We start from the raw sequence: 11,340 nt of genomic DNA on the forward strand, positions 1-11,340 counted from the left end.
ACAATGCCCACAGCTTATATTTCTCATAAGAGCAAACGTGTTTTATCTTTTATCTAAGCTGTTTCCACACTTCCGTATGCTTCCAGTTATTTATCTTAATTGTGGAAACAAAACAAATACACTACATGTAAAGAAATGACTTGACCTTCCTTCCATGGGCCACATCCTATATTCTTTGTGTGCTCCAGAGCTACCTTGCACTCTGATTAACTTGACTAGGAGCTGTGTTTGTGTATATTCTCACACAAAATGTATATATAACCTGCCCTCACACAGCTCCACAGGGCTCAACTGAAATCCCAGAACTTCAGCCGTGGTATTCATCATGTATTCATGATGGAATGTGGGTTGCAAGAAAATATTTGAGAGTCCATAGAAACTTTTCTTTAAAGTATGCAATCCCTAAATATTTGGGTTCACATTATAGTCCTTTAGCTAGGATTTATTAGACTATTTCATATTTGCCTTTCTGTTTATTTTGTAAAAGTATACTTGTCTAGCACACATTTTTTATGCCAGCCTTGCTTTGCATTTTTACAGTCTGCTAATTAGACCATTTTAACTAATTTGTTTGCATTTTGTATGAGCAAGTTGGGCTTTTGGATTGACTAATGTAATTGCAGCCAGTTTCTGCCAAATACAAATTACTCTTTCTAGTGTGAGCTAGAGAGAAAAGTAAATATTTAATAGCCATCAATACCCTTGCAGCATTCTAAAGTGTGCTTTTTTCCTATGGAAAGTTTAAATAATTTCTTCAGTGCTTGATTGCACTTTAATGTTAAGAAATTATTTTTTAATCTTTTTTGAAATAATAATGAATTAGACATTTTAGCATGTCCGCAAGGGTTTTATTTCTGTGCACTTTGCAGTTTTAAATTCCAAGCTTTAAGATCTGGTACTTTGATGTTTGAAGTTTATTTGCTTAGCTTTTTACGTACTGAGTACCATCTCCTGAAAATGTTTTACTGGGATGTACTTGGATTTTAATCTTTCTAAGGGGAGGAAGACAAATCTTATAGAAAAGTTAAATTGTGGGAGTTTTGCGTGCTTTCTCTCTTTTACTTTTTTCTTTTTTTTTTTCTCCAAAGGAGCATAGCAGAAAACAGGAACTGTTTACCAAACATCAGCATTATTTGTATCTGTATTTTGACCTGCAAGCCTTACATGCTTCTTCTCTGCACAAATGTACATAAAGGCATGAGAGCCCCAGAGCTCTTTTAAGCAGGTTAAAACTCCTCAATTTCCAGCCTTAATATTCCTGGGGCACATGCTATGATATAGATTAAGAAGAGCACCTGCTCACCAGGGCCAGGCAACCTTCTTCCTTTTCCTCTTCTTCACATCGCACTCCCTCTGTGACCCATGCAGAGAACAGGGCTGTGCCTCACCCGAGGGGCTGCCCCTGAAATGTCACACACAGAACACATTCCTCAGGTCTGGGACACCATAAAAGTCCAAGAGGTGTTGCCCTCTGACAAACTTTGGTGATGGTGCTCCACATCCTGCTGTGCCCTTGGGGGTGTTATCTGTGCATTTTCCCAAGGGTGTGAGTGCTGTGAGTGCTTCAGTCTCTAGTTTTTTTTCCCCACAGGAAGCTTTCAAATGCGTGAGTCCCACAGGTCTTAGCCAACAGCCTAAGGAGTGGGGCAGTTGTTTTCTGCCACCCACTGAATGTGGGGAAGCAGGAGGGTTTGAGCAGGAGTGGTGGGTACTGGTTAGCTGGTACCTGGGCTGCCTTAGTGCATTTCTAACCTGGGCTTACCTCTTGTGCAGCTGGTACCAGCCCCAGGATGCTGTGGGAAACAGAACCTGCCTTTGCCCATCTTTCTGTTTCATCTGATGAAGCTAAAATGGTTGACAGATCAACAGTGAGATCCAGCACTAATCAGAGAGAAATCAAAACACCTTTTAGCCAACTCCTTGACATGTCAGTACTCATTTTATTTTCAGATAGGGTGTTAACACTATATCATGCAATATCCATAACTATTAATTAAGACAGTGAATATGTAATCACATCCAAATGACAACAGAAGTCCATATCATCAGCAGTTTATAGAACCAGGCTCTGGATTTCATAATCCCAACAACCAAATTCCTTCTCTCTGTTTCATTCTTGGTACAGCAAAGGTGTCACAGAGCATGAAGCAACAGGTTTTTGATGTATGTTCCATCACTGTCTTCACAATCCTCTCATCATGTGCTAAGAACAGGTGCACTGCAAAAAGTAATGATCTTTTTTTAGTTTTAGTATTTGCCTGGCCTAGATGGATGAGCAGTTGATATGATCAGTGAACTAATCATGCTGCTCTGAGAATGTTACTATTAACATAACATAACATAACATAACATAACATAACATAACATAACATAACATTACTATAATGTTAGAGGCAGTCTTACCTGCCCTCCTGGATAAGTTTCATTGCAACATTTTGTTAGTAACCCCAATTCTTAGATTTCTGCAAGTCCCACAAATATGAGTGGCAAATTTAAGCATAACTCTGTAGTAGGAATTGTCTATTGGATTATTTTTTTAATGTAATAATACACATAATACTAAAATTCGATACTGATTAGCTAATTTAACTATATTCAATAAAAGTAGATTTAATACTAAATCTCTGGTGTATATTTTCCATTATGACATGCTTGCTTTTTGGGAATAATGGTCTGTGGTCCTTATATACTGAATTTCTAGAGTAAGTGTGTTTTCATGACAGACACAGAAAAATGAACCTCCCTGTATATCCTTATATTTTCTATCTTGGTACCAGGATTTTGGAAATGAAGAGGGGAAATTATTGAATGGATTTGCTTATCTGCTTTTCTAAGTGTGCCCATCTGAACACATACAGAAGAGCTGGTGTGATTTTGGTACCCCTGAGAGGAGATAAATAGATGGAATCTTTGAAGATGTTGGTACCATCAACGAGACACCTGTCTAAAAATACTGCACAGACCATCTCTAGAAAAGAGAAGGAAGTCAGGTTATTTTCTCACTTCTGACCATTTTATGCTTTTTCCATGCCTGTGTTCCCTTGCTGCTAACAGGATTATTCACACAAGGAACACAACAGCACTTTAGCCTTAAGCAGTTGGCCTCCACACTGATACACAAGTGAGCATGTCAGCTGGTGCTTGCTGTGATGCAGAGAACAGACTAACCAAGAACTGGACTGTTAGAAGTCACAGATAACTGAAATTTATTTTAATCATTTCTGTCACGGGAAAGTATTTTCTAAATGCATTATGTCAAAACATCCCAAGAAGTGACATGTAATCCAAGGCACATGTTTTATTCTTGGTTACATTTGCAAATTGAATCTCAGTACTTTCAAGGCATTTTGAATTTAAAGTAATATTGTTAAATGGCTGTGTTCTTGATACTTAACTAAAGCAGTGACACGGGAATATTCAATAAAGGACTTCAGTACAATAATTCATTTATTCACTGAATACCTTGTCTTAACAACTGACAACTTTTACAGATCTGATTCCTCTCCAGAGATTTAGTCATTCTCCGACATGCAACAGCAAGAGATGAGGAGATGATAAAAAAATGTGTAGTACTTTTCATATTCAAATAAATATCCATCATAAAAAACAGGTGCTTTTCACCAGCTACGTCACACGACCTTTTAGTGTTTGCTCTCAGCTTATCAACTCTTTATTTCTTTAAAAGCCTATGACACTCAATGTCTTTACAACGTCAAGTCCTGGTAAAACTTTTCAGGAAAACAAATCCCATGTGTTTATCTTTCTAAACCTACAATGGTGTTTCTCACACTGATTCAGCCTGACTGCCTCTGCTGTGCTAGGTTGTCTCAGCAATTTCCAGCATTTCATACTTCAAGGCAAAATAACTTGTTTGTAATTTTGTCAGTTTCTAAGGCCAGTATTCCTTCACTTGAAGAGTAGCTTGAATGTAAGGGGCAGTGCATCAGTTCCTCTGTTTCTGTAACAATCCAGCAGGAAAATTCTTGATTCAAATGATGGACACTGAATATGAAATAGCTGCTATTTCTTAAACATATACATCCTCTATAAATTTGTGCTCTGCCCATGACATTGTTCCACTAAAGACAGATGTACTTAGAAGAAAAATTTCCATGTGAATGGCAAGACATTTTGCAATCATTGTGTGAATGAAAAGGGGAAATTACAATCACCGGTTTTAGACTATTTTATTTATATCAAGAAGTAGATGTTTCTAGTGTTAATTAAACTCTGTTTAGATTATGAGAACAGTGAGATCTTGTCCAAGATAAATTCATGGTTCATTTTATGTCATTTGTACCTGTAGTTTGGATTTAATAGACCAAAATGAAGATATGTATGGGGAAGGTATGTTTGAAAAAAAGTGCATGCAAAGCAGTAATATGAATAGTGTGAAAGAAAGAAAAGCCAAAGAAGGAAAAATACTGGTCTGGCCACATGTTGCAGAAGTTTCCACTCACCTGTGATAGAAAGAGGTGCTAACAAAGCTGGTCCTTGTTGAGTTCTACATTAATGCAGGAATTCCACAAAATTTAATGTCTTGATCAACAGCGGGTTTGCACCTCCAAGAGTACAGATCTAAGCCTGGCCATCACTTACATGATGCACTTCAACACAAAGCATTTCTTGTGTTGCTGCTTACTGTGAAGTTTTGTTTACAAAGATAAGCATCACTTTAAAAGGTGATAAAGACATCATGAACAGGAGCCAAACTTTTCAATTGCTAACCTGTTCTATAATGTACCTAAAGTACACTTAAAAAACAGGAATGCCAGTTATGTTTGCAAGTGGCTTCAGATTAGCAAGGGCAGATATAATCCAAAGTACTGCTTAAAGGTCAGTGAAAGGTTTAGAGGTTAAACCCTGCTCCTTTTTTTTTTCACTTTGGACTCCAAGGGTTTCAAAAACAAAGGCCATTTCTACTCTCAGCTACACTAGTGTGAATTTAATATTCACAAGTGCTTGGTCTTAGGTGGATTGGTGTGGATTTACAGCAGAAGGACTTCCAGCTCTGGCCCTACACTGCTGCTTTGGTGCTTCTTTGAAAGAACAGGCTTTGTTCAGCTGCCACCTTCACCTAGAAGAAAAATAGATATAGTCATATCTATATCATCTGTATCTAACTTTCTCTGTGAAAATTTGTCCATGGATTTTTCAGAGCAGAGAAGCTACACAAAATGCTCTGAATACACCTGTAGAAAATACATATAATTGGGAAAGGTGAATTTTCATATTAAACAACCTTTGTTGATGTTCTTTATCTAGAAGCAAGAATAACACACTGCCATGAGCAGTTCTACAACATTTTTGAATGTGGTGAAAACGTTGGATTATATTTTACTGTTTGTTAACAATAAAATCATCATATCCTTAATTCTATAATAACTTAACAGGAGCTATACTGCTGAAAAGAAGAATGTCTTATCTCAAATGAGGTTTCCAACTAAGATAATCTGAGGAAATGTATAACAACTGTGATCCTAGGACAACTTGTTTTTCTACTATTAGAAGTAATAAAACCATACTATTTAGCAAAATCTTTAAAAAACATCAGCCAATACACAAGAATATTTACATCTTTTCTTCCTGGAGAAATACTTCAAGTCTCTCCCTTTGTCTCCATACTTCCTCACATTCCCTGAGGACAGAAAATCTTCCTGGAAGGTTCAGGGTCAGTCCTGAAACAAATTGCAAACATGATACACTTGAGCTCACCGGCACTGCCTTCACCTGCTCTCTGCCAGCCACCAAAAGCCCATCCAAATATTCTCCCCTGGCTGGGTCTGTAAGCAGCCACTGCTGGAGAAAGTTGCTTCAAGAAAATGTGGAGAGTTTAGTGATAAATATATAGAAAGTTTACAAACCACATTCTACAAATTCCCTTTGGGTGTCTTCCCACAATGTTATCCTGAGAGGTAGCTGGGTCAACAGCAGCAAGGAGCCCCATAGGATCCCTTTACTCCCTCTTGGTCCTACAGGCTCTTTGCAATTCCCTGCTCTGCTCCTGTGCCCTCAAGATCATTCTTCCTCAGATCCTTCCATTTTATATCCCACTTCTGTTATATCTCTTCAAGTGTCCTCTCAGAATCTCCACTGCTCCCAAAGTCCCTGTTCCTGCTCATACCACGCTGTCCTGCCACTTGCCCATGCCTGCACAACACCATTCCATGGGCAGCTCTCACCCCAAGGTTCCTTGCTTGGTTTCTAAACCAGATAGCACTATGGATAGGCTTTTTATCAAGTAATATTTTTTAAGCCTTTTTTTTCTCTTTTGAATCTCTCTGAAAGAGCTAGACAATATTTAAGTCATCATCTCATGCAGAAAGAAAGATGAAATGTGAGAGACAGAAAAGAGAAATGGCAGCCTTTTTATAATACATCCAAAAATACAGTTCAGTTTGGGGAATTGCAGCTGGTTTTATGACCCATCTGACAACTCGTGGCTTGAAAATCTGCAAAATGTTTCCTTCCCTTGATCACATACCTGTAAAAGCACTTCCAGCAAGAAATATTGCCAATGTGATCTTGGGGGGTTTTGTTTCCCTTTTCAGCCATTGTAAACAGTCACACAAATAAATGCAATTGCTTGGATATGGATAGAAAACAGATCCACAAGAATGACAATTTGGGCAATGTATACTCATTTCAAAAGTCAAGAAAATATTGACAGAAAACATTTGTGCATTTTCCACTGGAATTATGGAATATATTTGATTAAACATATAAACTTCACTTTGGTATTCAAGTTCACCAAGCATGTTTGGAATAACAATTATTCTATTAACATACTGACATGATCTAGTCAAACAAAATTAAATGTGTTTTGGGGTAGTAAGATGTAAAGCCTTATTTAAGTATTGCTGCTTTTTTGAAACAATGCAGAATCAAAACAATATTCCCACAAAAACTGTAAATTAAAATCATTAACCTCAGCCTTGACATAAGCATCTTTTTCCTCAGGGGCATGGACCAGCTGTCCTCAAAGAGAAATTTTAGTTTCAGAAAGCTCCTAGGAAAAATAAACAAAACATAATGGTATACTATTCGTAATATACAACAAGTCATCTCTTATTCTGTTCCTAATCAGTGTAAGACCAGAAGAGAAATTAAAATTGCTTTAAAACTAAAAATTCTTATAGTCTTAGAGATTGAGGGAAGCATCTGAAAAAGTTTAAGTAAGGCATCACATTCTAACCATAGCATTGGCTTAACAACCTGTACAAGCTCAGGGGCACCATCTTATGCCAGATTTTCCAAACTGTGAAATCCACATGGTATTTCTTACCTTGTTCAGAGCAGCTGACAGACTTTAGTTAGAACAATACTTGATTTTCTTTGTCATCTTGCCTATTCTGTTGCAATAGGGTCTGGCTTTTAAGCATTTTACTGTGACATCTTTGTTATCTGTTACCTCAAATTTTTTGATGGTGCCGTATATACGTACATGATGCTTTGCAAACAGCCAGGTTCAAAACTGCTGAACTTGTGCACCCAAGCATTAACCTACATGCAAGAATAATCTAGTCAATGAAAAGATGACCAGGGAAAGCTGAGTCTGTCTGTAAGCTCAGGATGTGAGAGGTAGCAGGGGCTGTGGCTGGCACTAAGACCCAAAACTGCCACTGACCCATTGCGTGATCCCAAGGAAGCCATTTCACATTTCTGCTGTGCTTTTCTTCTCAGCCTTCATCTCTCCAACCTGCCAGCCCTTCACAGCAAGATCTGTCTCTTATGATATATCTCACAGCAGGAGCTCAGCTGGGGCTTCCAAATTAGAGCTGATTGGGAATTTTTCAATGAAATGAATTTTCATTAGAAAGTGCAGCTCAGTTTCAGCGCAGTTCTGCAGCGCAGTTGTGGGGATGCTCACCCAGTATGTGAGGAAGCAAATTCAGATAATGACTGAAGAATGCTTGGTTATGGGAAGTAGATCACCTCCAGGAGGAACTGTGGAGTGCACCTTGCCCAAGGATAACTATCAGGCTGTGGGTGAATTGACACAGTCCTCTGCAGTTAGAGAGACAGCGGGTCAGGAATTTGAACCCAAGTATGCATGGGGAGATCACGTGTTCTTTTGGTGGGAGCTGTGTGTTTGTTTGCTTGTCTTTCTGTACTAAAAACAAGCCTTCTAAAAGCACTTATGTTTGATGCAAGAAAGCACTGGAGCATCTGTGGAATGCTGGAAAGTTTCATGGGTAGATTTAGTTGGCCTAACTTGGTTCTGCTCCTAACCCTGCCTGTTGTTAACAGCGAGATCAGATGTATTTTTACTTGCAAAATACTTACAGTCTAAAGGAGACAACTTCAGAATAAACCATGATCAAATATCTGAGGACCTTAATGACAAAGAGAAAGAGAATTTATTTTTAAAATATTTCCAAATAGAATAGGAAGCCCGTCTGATAATTAGAAAAAAAACAAGCTGTCCCCAGCATGAGGAAGGAGACCACATCAGGTAGGTGTGGGCAAAAGGAATAATCAGATCAGTAATTCAAAAGAAAAAGTTAAAAAAAAAATCAGTAAAGAGAACAGAACATTAAAGTACTGAATTAGGGGGAAAGTGATATGGGGCTCAAGTAAGTTTTGATATGCTCTAACAAGAGAAGGGAAATGCAAGGTGATGACCTAGGTTACTTCCTCAGCAACAAACAAAAAAAAAAGCCTGTGTTCTTTTAAATTATATTACTAAAAACGCCAACAAAGTATGGAAATTTTTTGGGGAAAAAAATGTTTGGCTGTGAACCTTCTGCTACATAAATGTAGATTAAAATGAGAAAAATTTGAGAAAAACAAGCACTGACCTGTGAGTGAGAGTTAAAAAAACATATAGATGAATTCAGAGATGCAGTCCTGTGAAAGGAAAATATTCAGGGTAAAAAATGTTTACGGAAGAAAGTTCTGTGGATTTTCAGGCAGGGGAATAGCAGTGGTTACCTCCTGCTGAAATATCATAGCCGCAATGAAGTGGCAAAGACGACAACTGACATGTCAGAGACACATAAATCTATCCTTACAGGGCTGACAACTTGGTCTGATTGCTCTCCAAAGATAACTTTATAACTTGCTGAAGTGTGACTTAAGGATGCCCTGGAGCAGCACTAACCTGTGTACCTTTCTTGTGGGTAACTTTTTATAAGCTATAGCTTTAGTTAATAGCTTATGCAATTTTTCATTTGACCTACGGGTGTCCCATGTGGGTGGGATTTTCAAAAACACTCAGGCCCAAATCCACAAAGGGATTTACACAGAGATGATTGCACCCAGAATATGTGTTAGGGAGCAGAGCAGAAACCTGGCCTCAATTTAGCCTGTAATCCAGCAAGGATACAGGAGAGGGTCTGCAACAGCCTAAATATTCACCAGGAAATCTACCCATCCTTGTAGGAGTGAAATTGCTCAGGGCTGTGGCTGTGCCTTAGCTCTGCTCCTACTAAAATTGAGTAAAACTGGGCATCAGGCAAGTGCTTTTGAAAAGGCCAGTATGAATATTTTCTTTTCCTTCCTGTAACTTCAGTGCTTACTGAAACACCTTTTAGAAAGAAGTACTTGAATTTTATAGTCAGGTAAACCACTTCAGTAGGAAAAATGTGGGTGGTTTTTATTTCAGGGTTTTGTTTTTCAAGTGAACTATTGGACACACACAAGAATAAAAAGGATGATAAAAAGGACAATAATACAATATCCAGTTTGGTCCCAGTGATGTTGGCTGTGCTTAATCAGAAGCTGTTGATAGTCTCTGCATGCAACTTGAGATCTTTGAGTACATCCTCCCTTTTGATGCTGGCAAAGAGCAGGGGTGGTATCTCCATGTATGTCAAACACTAGAAGAAATTTTGTCCTCCATGGGAAACAAGCCACAAGCAGCAGTGTGTCTTATGAATAAGCCCTTAGGGAAGCTGCTTTATTTCCTTTTTTCCACCATCTTTTCACAAAGCCAAGCCATCCCCCGTGGCATTTGGACACACAGAAGACAGTTGCATTTGAAAGGCCATAAGCAGTCAAACTAAATAAATAGATGTGAAAAGCTGAATCCCTTGCAATGCCATGCTGAAAAAATAAAATAAAAAAAAAAAAAAATAGGTGCCAAACTGGCAACTTCTGCATGAAGGCTCAATGCTGGTCTGCTTTCTCTGACCCAGAGAGTTTTTGGTGAATGTCTCAGAAGTGCAAAGAGCAGGTTGATGTGGCCTCATGCCTGTGGAGCAGGCAGAGGTGTTCCTGAAGGATGGTGCAGCCCCAGAACACTGCAAGCTAAGCTCTCAGAGCCAGGTTCAGACCCCAGTCAGTGGCAGAATTTACACTCCTCTGAGTGGGGAGAAAGTGCCAAACTTTGAAGACTCTTTAGAGCTCCTGGCATGCTTGACCATAGTGGTAGAAGAACATACTCATCTGGCTTTCACAGGGACAGGTGGTAAATGCAGTAAACTGAACTCAGGGTAACCTGAGGGCTGCAGAGTGAACTGGAGAAAAGCTTTTGTTTGTCCTCTAGGAGCAGTGCTAGGGAGAAGCCCATAAATTTTAGAATTTCTAGATCCAAGCACAGAGCTTCTGCTGGCTTTCAGGGAAGTGTCAACTGCAGATAATTAGCCAAGGGCTTAAAAGCATAATAGGGCTTCATTTCAAAAGCATGTACAGTTTATTTTTCACCCCTTCAGGACAAGCAAAGCATGGTAATACTGTTGGCTGCTTTAGTAGTATGGTCTAAGAATATAATAAAAACTGCTGGAAAAGGCAGTATTTTCTCTCAGACCAACTGTTTTAACTAGGGGGAAAAAAGCTTTCAGACACAAATCCTCCTTTGTAGACAAAAACCTTACTCCAGATGTTGCTTTCAGCTCTTCTACTAGAAGATGTTTCTTTTCCCTTAAACTTTCTCTTGGAAACAAAGTGAGGTCAAACTCTGTTCTAAAGCAAACTACTGGGTGATCTATGTCTACACAGTAAACAAGCCCTGAAAATGTTAATTGGGAAAGCTGATGGACTCATGACACTTCCCAAGACTGACAAGAGATTTTTCCCCACTGAGCATATTTTGTAGGCATAGGGATATAAAGTCACATCCTTGCAGGAATTCATCACAGATTATGTGAACACTTAAGTCCTAAGAGTGAAATATGAACCCTCTGGAACTGGTATGGACATAAGAGGGCACAGGCCTTATAATAGCATGCTTGTAATAAAGTGGAAATTGGTGTAGGGAATGTAATAGAAAGTAATAGAAAAATCACATAAAAATAATTTCAGCTACTTCCTACTTCATGGCATGACCTAAAGAATTGCTGTTGTCCCTCCATGCCAAAAATGCCCTCTTTGTCAGATAAATTACACCACTCACCATTT

At 38.7% G+C, this 11,340-nt stretch overlaps 1 long non-coding RNA gene across 1 annotated transcript; it reads right to left on the reverse strand.

The window, feature by feature from the left end:
* Window positions 1-1,920: 1,920 nt before the first annotated feature.
* On the reverse strand, window positions 1,921-5,038 carry LOC132325776 (uncharacterized). The gene is made up of 2 exons (XR_009486012.1): window positions 4,461-5,038; window positions 1,921-2,218 (listed from the first exon to the last, which is right to left on the reverse strand). It is a non-coding gene; the product is annotated as an uncharacterized LOC132325776 (long non-coding RNA).
* Between the last annotated feature and the right edge of the window lie 6,302 nt (window positions 5,039-11,340).

This window comes from Haemorhous mexicanus, chromosome 3 (genome assembly GCF_027477595.1).
Source record: "Haemorhous mexicanus isolate bHaeMex1 chromosome 3, bHaeMex1.pri, whole genome shotgun sequence".
NCBI classification, from domain to species: domain Eukaryota; kingdom Metazoa; phylum Chordata; class Aves; order Passeriformes; family Fringillidae; genus Haemorhous; species Haemorhous mexicanus.